Source organism: Arvicola amphibius, chromosome 10, assembly GCF_903992535.2.
Source record: "Arvicola amphibius chromosome 10, mArvAmp1.2, whole genome shotgun sequence".
Classification (NCBI taxonomy): Eukaryota; Metazoa; Chordata; class Mammalia; order Rodentia; family Cricetidae; genus Arvicola; species Arvicola amphibius.
This window is the reverse complement of record NC_052056.1, coordinates 122,212,333-122,218,332: the sequence shown is the minus strand read 5'-3', so window position 1 is coordinate 122,218,332 and position 6,000 is coordinate 122,212,333.

Genomic DNA, 6,000 nt, shown 5'->3' with positions numbered 1-6,000 from the left:
ATCACAGCTCAGTACCCATCTCGCACGTGGCCCCTGTGCTGCTACTTGACCCTGTCTGGCCAGTGGAGGGAGAGTTTATTTTGGCTCAAGAGTTCATCATGGTCGGAAAGACATGGCTAAGTGGGTTGGACCCTGGCAACAGGCACTTACAGGCAATACTTCTCACACAGTGGCTGATTTGAAGCCAGGGCGGGACTAAAGCCTTCGAGGGTCCTCATTCCTGGTATCTTAGACCTTCTTCTAGTGAGGACCACATCTCAGTTTCACAGCCTCCAAAGCACATGTCGCCAGCTGGGGATTGAGTATTAAACACATGAGCCTGTGTGGAACACCCCACAAGCAAACTACAAAAAACAGTGCTTTTCTTTTTTTCTCTACTGGACATCAATCCCAGGACCCTGTGCACATTGAACAAGTGCTCTCTAGTCAAGCCCCCGTTCCCCGTGGATTTGAAGTGACCTTTGCACAGGGTTAGTTGTGCACAGTCTATATGCAGCACAGGTTCATTTGGTAGTTTTGAGTTATCAGCATTTGACAATATTTTTAAGTATTTACTTGTGAAAAATGAGCTCAAATTCCTCCAAGGCATTAGATGAACTGCCTTGTATTTGTATTATTTCCAATTAGCTTGTGGCATTTTTATAGAAAGTACAATGAAAGGTGGCCCATGACGGGGCTTTGGTTCTCAGAGTGGCTCCAGGGGAAAGGACACCTGCAGACTCAAAGGTCAGAGAGACTGATATAGTCCTGGGGCACCTGAGGTGTCATGGAATTAGTTCTGCGAGGACCCCAGCGATAAGGCAGGCCAGCCGAGGAGCCACAGAGCTCTCCAGAGTAAGGGGCAGGCAGGTTCATCCTCATCCAATGTATTTCACATCCAGGATTCTCTATAGTCAAGTGTGAGCCTGGGCAGGACATCCTTCCCGTCGGGAGCAGATTTCAGTCTTCTGTTCCCCTTCTCTGAGGGAATCCTTGCCAAGGCCTGGCTGCAAAACTTGACCTAGACCATCTTCTCTGGGGCCTGAAGGTGCTGAGCGAGGGGGCCACTGTCCTGTGCTGAGTGCCAGCCAGTCCTGATCTGTGGTTTCTAAGGTAGCATGTGGCTGGGGAAGGGCCAAAAGAGATGCTGTCTGCATACAGGGTACTAGGAGTTTGCCTCCTGGGGTTACCATCTCGACATTTGACTTTCACTGTACGGTAAAAGAGATTGGAAACCCATTTGAGAATGGTGGGTAGAGGCAGGGCTTTTGGGGTCAGATTAGGAGCAGATACGACTTATTAGGATGGGGCAATCAGGCGTCAGTACCGGGGGCTTTTAAGGAAAGGGAGTGGCGTCTAAAGGCACAGATATGTGATCCTGCCCCTTGCGCTGTGATACTCCATGTCAGTTCAGGATGAAACGGCAAGCAGATGTGGGAACTAAATAAACGTTCTAGGCTTGAGTATTTCATCATAGTAATGGAGAAGAGTTTCAGAGGCCTCCATGACTACCCTTTCTCCTCTGCCACCCTGGCATGGTGTGCATTAGTCAACCTTGCTGCCCAGGGCATTCCACCATCAGTACCTTTCAGTGGCACCTTCCATGGGATATATTATCGGGTGTTACCTGGAAACGGCATCCTTCAGGAGGAGACACAAAACCCTTATAGTGGGTGGATTGCAGCCTTCATGATCTGTCAGCAGGGTCTCTGGAGCATCCAGGGCCAGTGACTCCTGCCTGCCTGTGACTGCTTCTCATGGGACATCAGCATTGATATTCCACATGGGTACCAATGACCTGCCTGCCATCCCTGCCCAGCCCATTGCTGTACTGCCACTGACTTCTGCCATTGTCATGGAGGATCTTGGGAGTTTTTAAAACTGTAGACTTATATAGAACGGTCTCTAGGCTCAGGCATCATAAACATCAAGGTCTCTCCTGGTCATCTCTGTGAAGACAGATCATGCATGTTGGAGAGTAAGTCTCTCCAGGGTCAGTGGCAGTGAGAATGGAGGGGCTGTGACTATCCACAGGTAGCAGAGTTATCATGAGGGGCATCTCCTGGAGGCCTAGGACCCTCAGAGTGATTTGCTCTAGGTAGTAGGGTCCAGAGTCAGCTCCTCTGGGATGACACTTGTGGGCCCAGTCATGTATCATCATCCAGGCAAGTGGTATTATCTCTAACATCAGCTAGAGAGTGAACACATGCTTTCTTGGATCCTTACTGCGGGCCACACCTACACTTGCTCAGACCTGACCAAAAACAGCAAGCACAATGGTGTGCCACCAAGGTCATGTGTTCCTCTGGTCCCAACCCGCTATGTAGACAGGGTTGGCCCCATGGATGCTATGGCTTTGTTGGTGTGTGTGGCTTCTCCACAGCATTCACACACTGATGCACTCAGTTTCCCCGAATGTCCCCCATCTCTAAGTGACACATAGATGTGTGTGGACGGCTGCTTATGTTGGCAGTGGACAACTTGACAAAGCAGTTCTGTTACCAGGAGCATCCCAAAGAGCAAAGGACTTAGAAATGACCCCAGTCGAGGAGGTTCGACATGCTACCAACTTTTGCTGAAGTTAAAGGTTCTGAGCAAGCAGGAAGGTACTGTGTAGTCATGGGCTGGGAACTTCCCAACTGATCTAAAGATCAAATACAATGTCTTCATCAAAATTCTACCTCTGTGTTGGGAAATGAGGCATTGTTTATTAGTAGAACATTTGCGTAGCATGCACAAGACTCTGGATTCAAAACAACAGACTATTCACCAAGAGTTGAACCAAACAGACACCGTGCCACATATACACAGTGGAATGCTATTCAGCCTAGATAAATTGTGTCTTGGCAACAATAAAAAATACTCGTGTTCTGACAGCCAAAGGGGAAAAAAAAGCCAACCCTCAAAATCACGTGCAATTGTAGCTAACCCAAAATAATAAAATCTGGTGTAAAATTAGGTGCAAGGAGCATCTGCAGAGGCTGCCTAGTCTGTGAAGAGCTTGCTGTGTGAGTGTGAGGACCCAGCTTCAAAGGGGGCTTGGTGGTCCGCACCTGAAACCCTAACACCAAGGAGGCAGAGGCAGGAGACCCCTGGAGCTTGCTGCCATCTAGTCTACTTGGGAGCTCCAGGAGCAGTGAGAGACCCACCCTCAAAAGATGCATGATGGAGAGCAGCTGAGCCAGACCCCTAACATCAGCCCATTGCCTCCACGTGTATGCACTGTATGCACGCCAAGCGATTCAAGCTGCAGGGTGGCGTCATTTGTATCTGACGATCACCAACTGTGAAAGGCTTGGCCCACAGCGGAAGAGGCAGACTATGGTGGAAATCTGTATTAGGTGAGGCCAGGAGGGGGTGTGTGTAAGAGTGTGCCCTCAAAGAAGATTGTGAGACCCTAGTGTCTTTCCTCTTTCACCCCTGAGCATTGCATGACCATACTATTAGGCAGCCTAAACGCAAGGGGGCCAACTGACCATGGGCTGACACCTTCAAAACTAAGAGCCAAAATGAATCTTTCCCAGGTAATTTGTTACAGTGACAGAGGCCAGTCTTCGTGAAGGAGAGACCACACAATTCAAATGCTTATACAGAGTGGCATGGGCAGGCAGCAGTGCGGTATACTGCATATGGGTACACAGACCAGCAGGGGTATCAGAGAACTCAGCGGCATTTTACCTACCCGCGACCAATTTGCAGAGAGAGAGAGAGAGAGAGAGAGAGAGAGAGAGAGAGAGTTCATTAGGGGAAGTAATAGTCTTTCCAACAGATAATTCCAGGCTCAGTGGATTCACACACAACTGCGTGGGACCTGTACTGAATTTACACTGTGAATAAAAATGAAACCAGGAAGATTGAAGATCTAAATATAATACTGGAAATTTAGAACCTCTCCGAAGGAAGCAGTGGTAGATTCTTTTGTAGCCTTAATTTGGCAGTTTATTAAGTATGGCATCAAAGATACAAAGGGTCAAAGGGAAAATAAAAACTATACATTTTATATAATATATGCTGGTAGTTTGAAGAGCGAGAAAGGTGGGAATGATGAGGATATGGATTATTTTCTGTAGTAATTACCTTTATGTGTATGTAAAAAAAAATCTATACTTCAACTATACCCATTAATTTTTTTAAATAGTAGAGAAATCTCACCACAGAGACTAGTTCCTCTGGAATTGAATTTGTACTTAGATAATTATATTTATTGACAATGTTATCTCAATTCTGAGAAAAAAATAAATTTAAAATATCTGAAAACAAGAGACAAGAGAAACTTGGGTAAAATGAGTGGGTAAGTATCAAATATAAAATTTCTTTTAAGTTTTATGTGTATAAGTGCTTTGCCTGTGTGAATTGCTGCACAATCTGAGTGCAGTACCCATAGAGGCCAGAAGAGGGTGCCAGTGCCTCTGAAATGGAAGTCAAGGTGGTTGTGGGTACTTGCAGTGCCATTAACTCCTTCAAGAGCAACCAGTACTCTGAACGGCTGTGCCATCTCTCTAGTCTTAACAATAAGTTTCTTTGTAAAATATAGACAGCTTCTTTGCCTTGGGTTGTTTCTGTCCGTGTCTGGGTACATGGTCTGGGAAGACAATTGGAAATGGGGATAGGGGGATGCTGAGGTTTCCTACATGATGAGACATGCAGGGGTTTTCCAGGATCACCCTCCTTGTTTAATGACTGAGAACGTGGATGGATGACCAGAGTTCAAAGCCCCAGCAGTGGCTCTGAAATTGGATTCTCAGTCACGTTGTTCTCATGGGTAGGCCCACTGTTCATTTATACTTTCTTCCCTTGCTCATGGTCCATTCAAAAATGCTTTCTGGGGGCTGGCAAGATGGCTCAGCAATTATGGTATCTGTAGCCAAGCCTAGAAAGCTGAGTTCAATCCTGGGATCCCTCCTGGTGGAAGGGGGAGAGCCAACTGCAAGCCGCCTTGTGACCTCCAACATTTGTGCTGGGGATGCCACCCCCATGCACATGATAAAAATGTAAGGAAAATGCTTTTTGTTTTAATCTTTTGCAGTTAGCATGCAAAATCATGGTATTGTCATACTATATATACAGCTTGTTTTGTGCATTTTCACCCCACAGTCTCCCACTGCCGTCCTCTCCCGCTGGTCTGTTCCTTCCATTCAGAACGCTGCTTCTGTTCATGGATATTCTTCATACGGTGTTTGTCTTCTCCCCATGGCTCTCATTTATCCCCACATAGCCTCCCATACTTAGACTATTACGTTGTGTGTATGCACGTGTGTGAAAATACCCCGAGCAGCTAGTAGACGCTTTGACCCTCTTCAGCGTTCCAGTCCCATAACACACCCAGACAGACTCACAAGCAAACATATAACTTGAAATGAAAATCTTTAAAAATGGTTTTTAAAATTTAGGTTATGAGCAATCTTTGGGGGTTTTGTCTCACTTTCATGAAGAGAGAACTGTTTCCCTGAATGTTCATATGGATGGGTGAAGTACTTACACACACACACCCCGTGAGGTTCTGAAGAAATAACCATGTAGGTGTGTAATCTGTCAACCCATCAGTGCCATTCTCAGGACAGGGATGGGTGGGACCACTGGGTAGAGCCAGCTCTCTCGATTGTGTGATTTTGTACTACAGGAAGATCAAGGGCTGCCTGGGGTTGTAAGTTCAGAACAGCTCGGGCAATTTAGGAAATGACTGCCTCAAAACAACAAGAAGCCCGGGCTGGGGAGCTCACTCGCTCACTCAGTAGGAGGGGTTTGCTTAGTGTCTAGTCAAACACGGGGGGCGGGGGGGAGAGGGAGAGAGAGAGAGAGAGAGAGAGAGAGAGAGAGAGAGAGAGAGAGAGAGAGAGAGAGAGGGGGGGGGCAGATTGCCTGTTAAACAAAACAAAACAAAAAAAAACCCCAGCAGTTTTGTTTGTTGGTGGGTGTGCTGGATTGAAGGGCAATGCCCCCCACAGGCTCCTGTGTTTGATTAGTGGCTGTTTGGAAAGGATTAGGAGGTGTGGCTTTGTTGGAGTCAGTGGCTGGACTCAT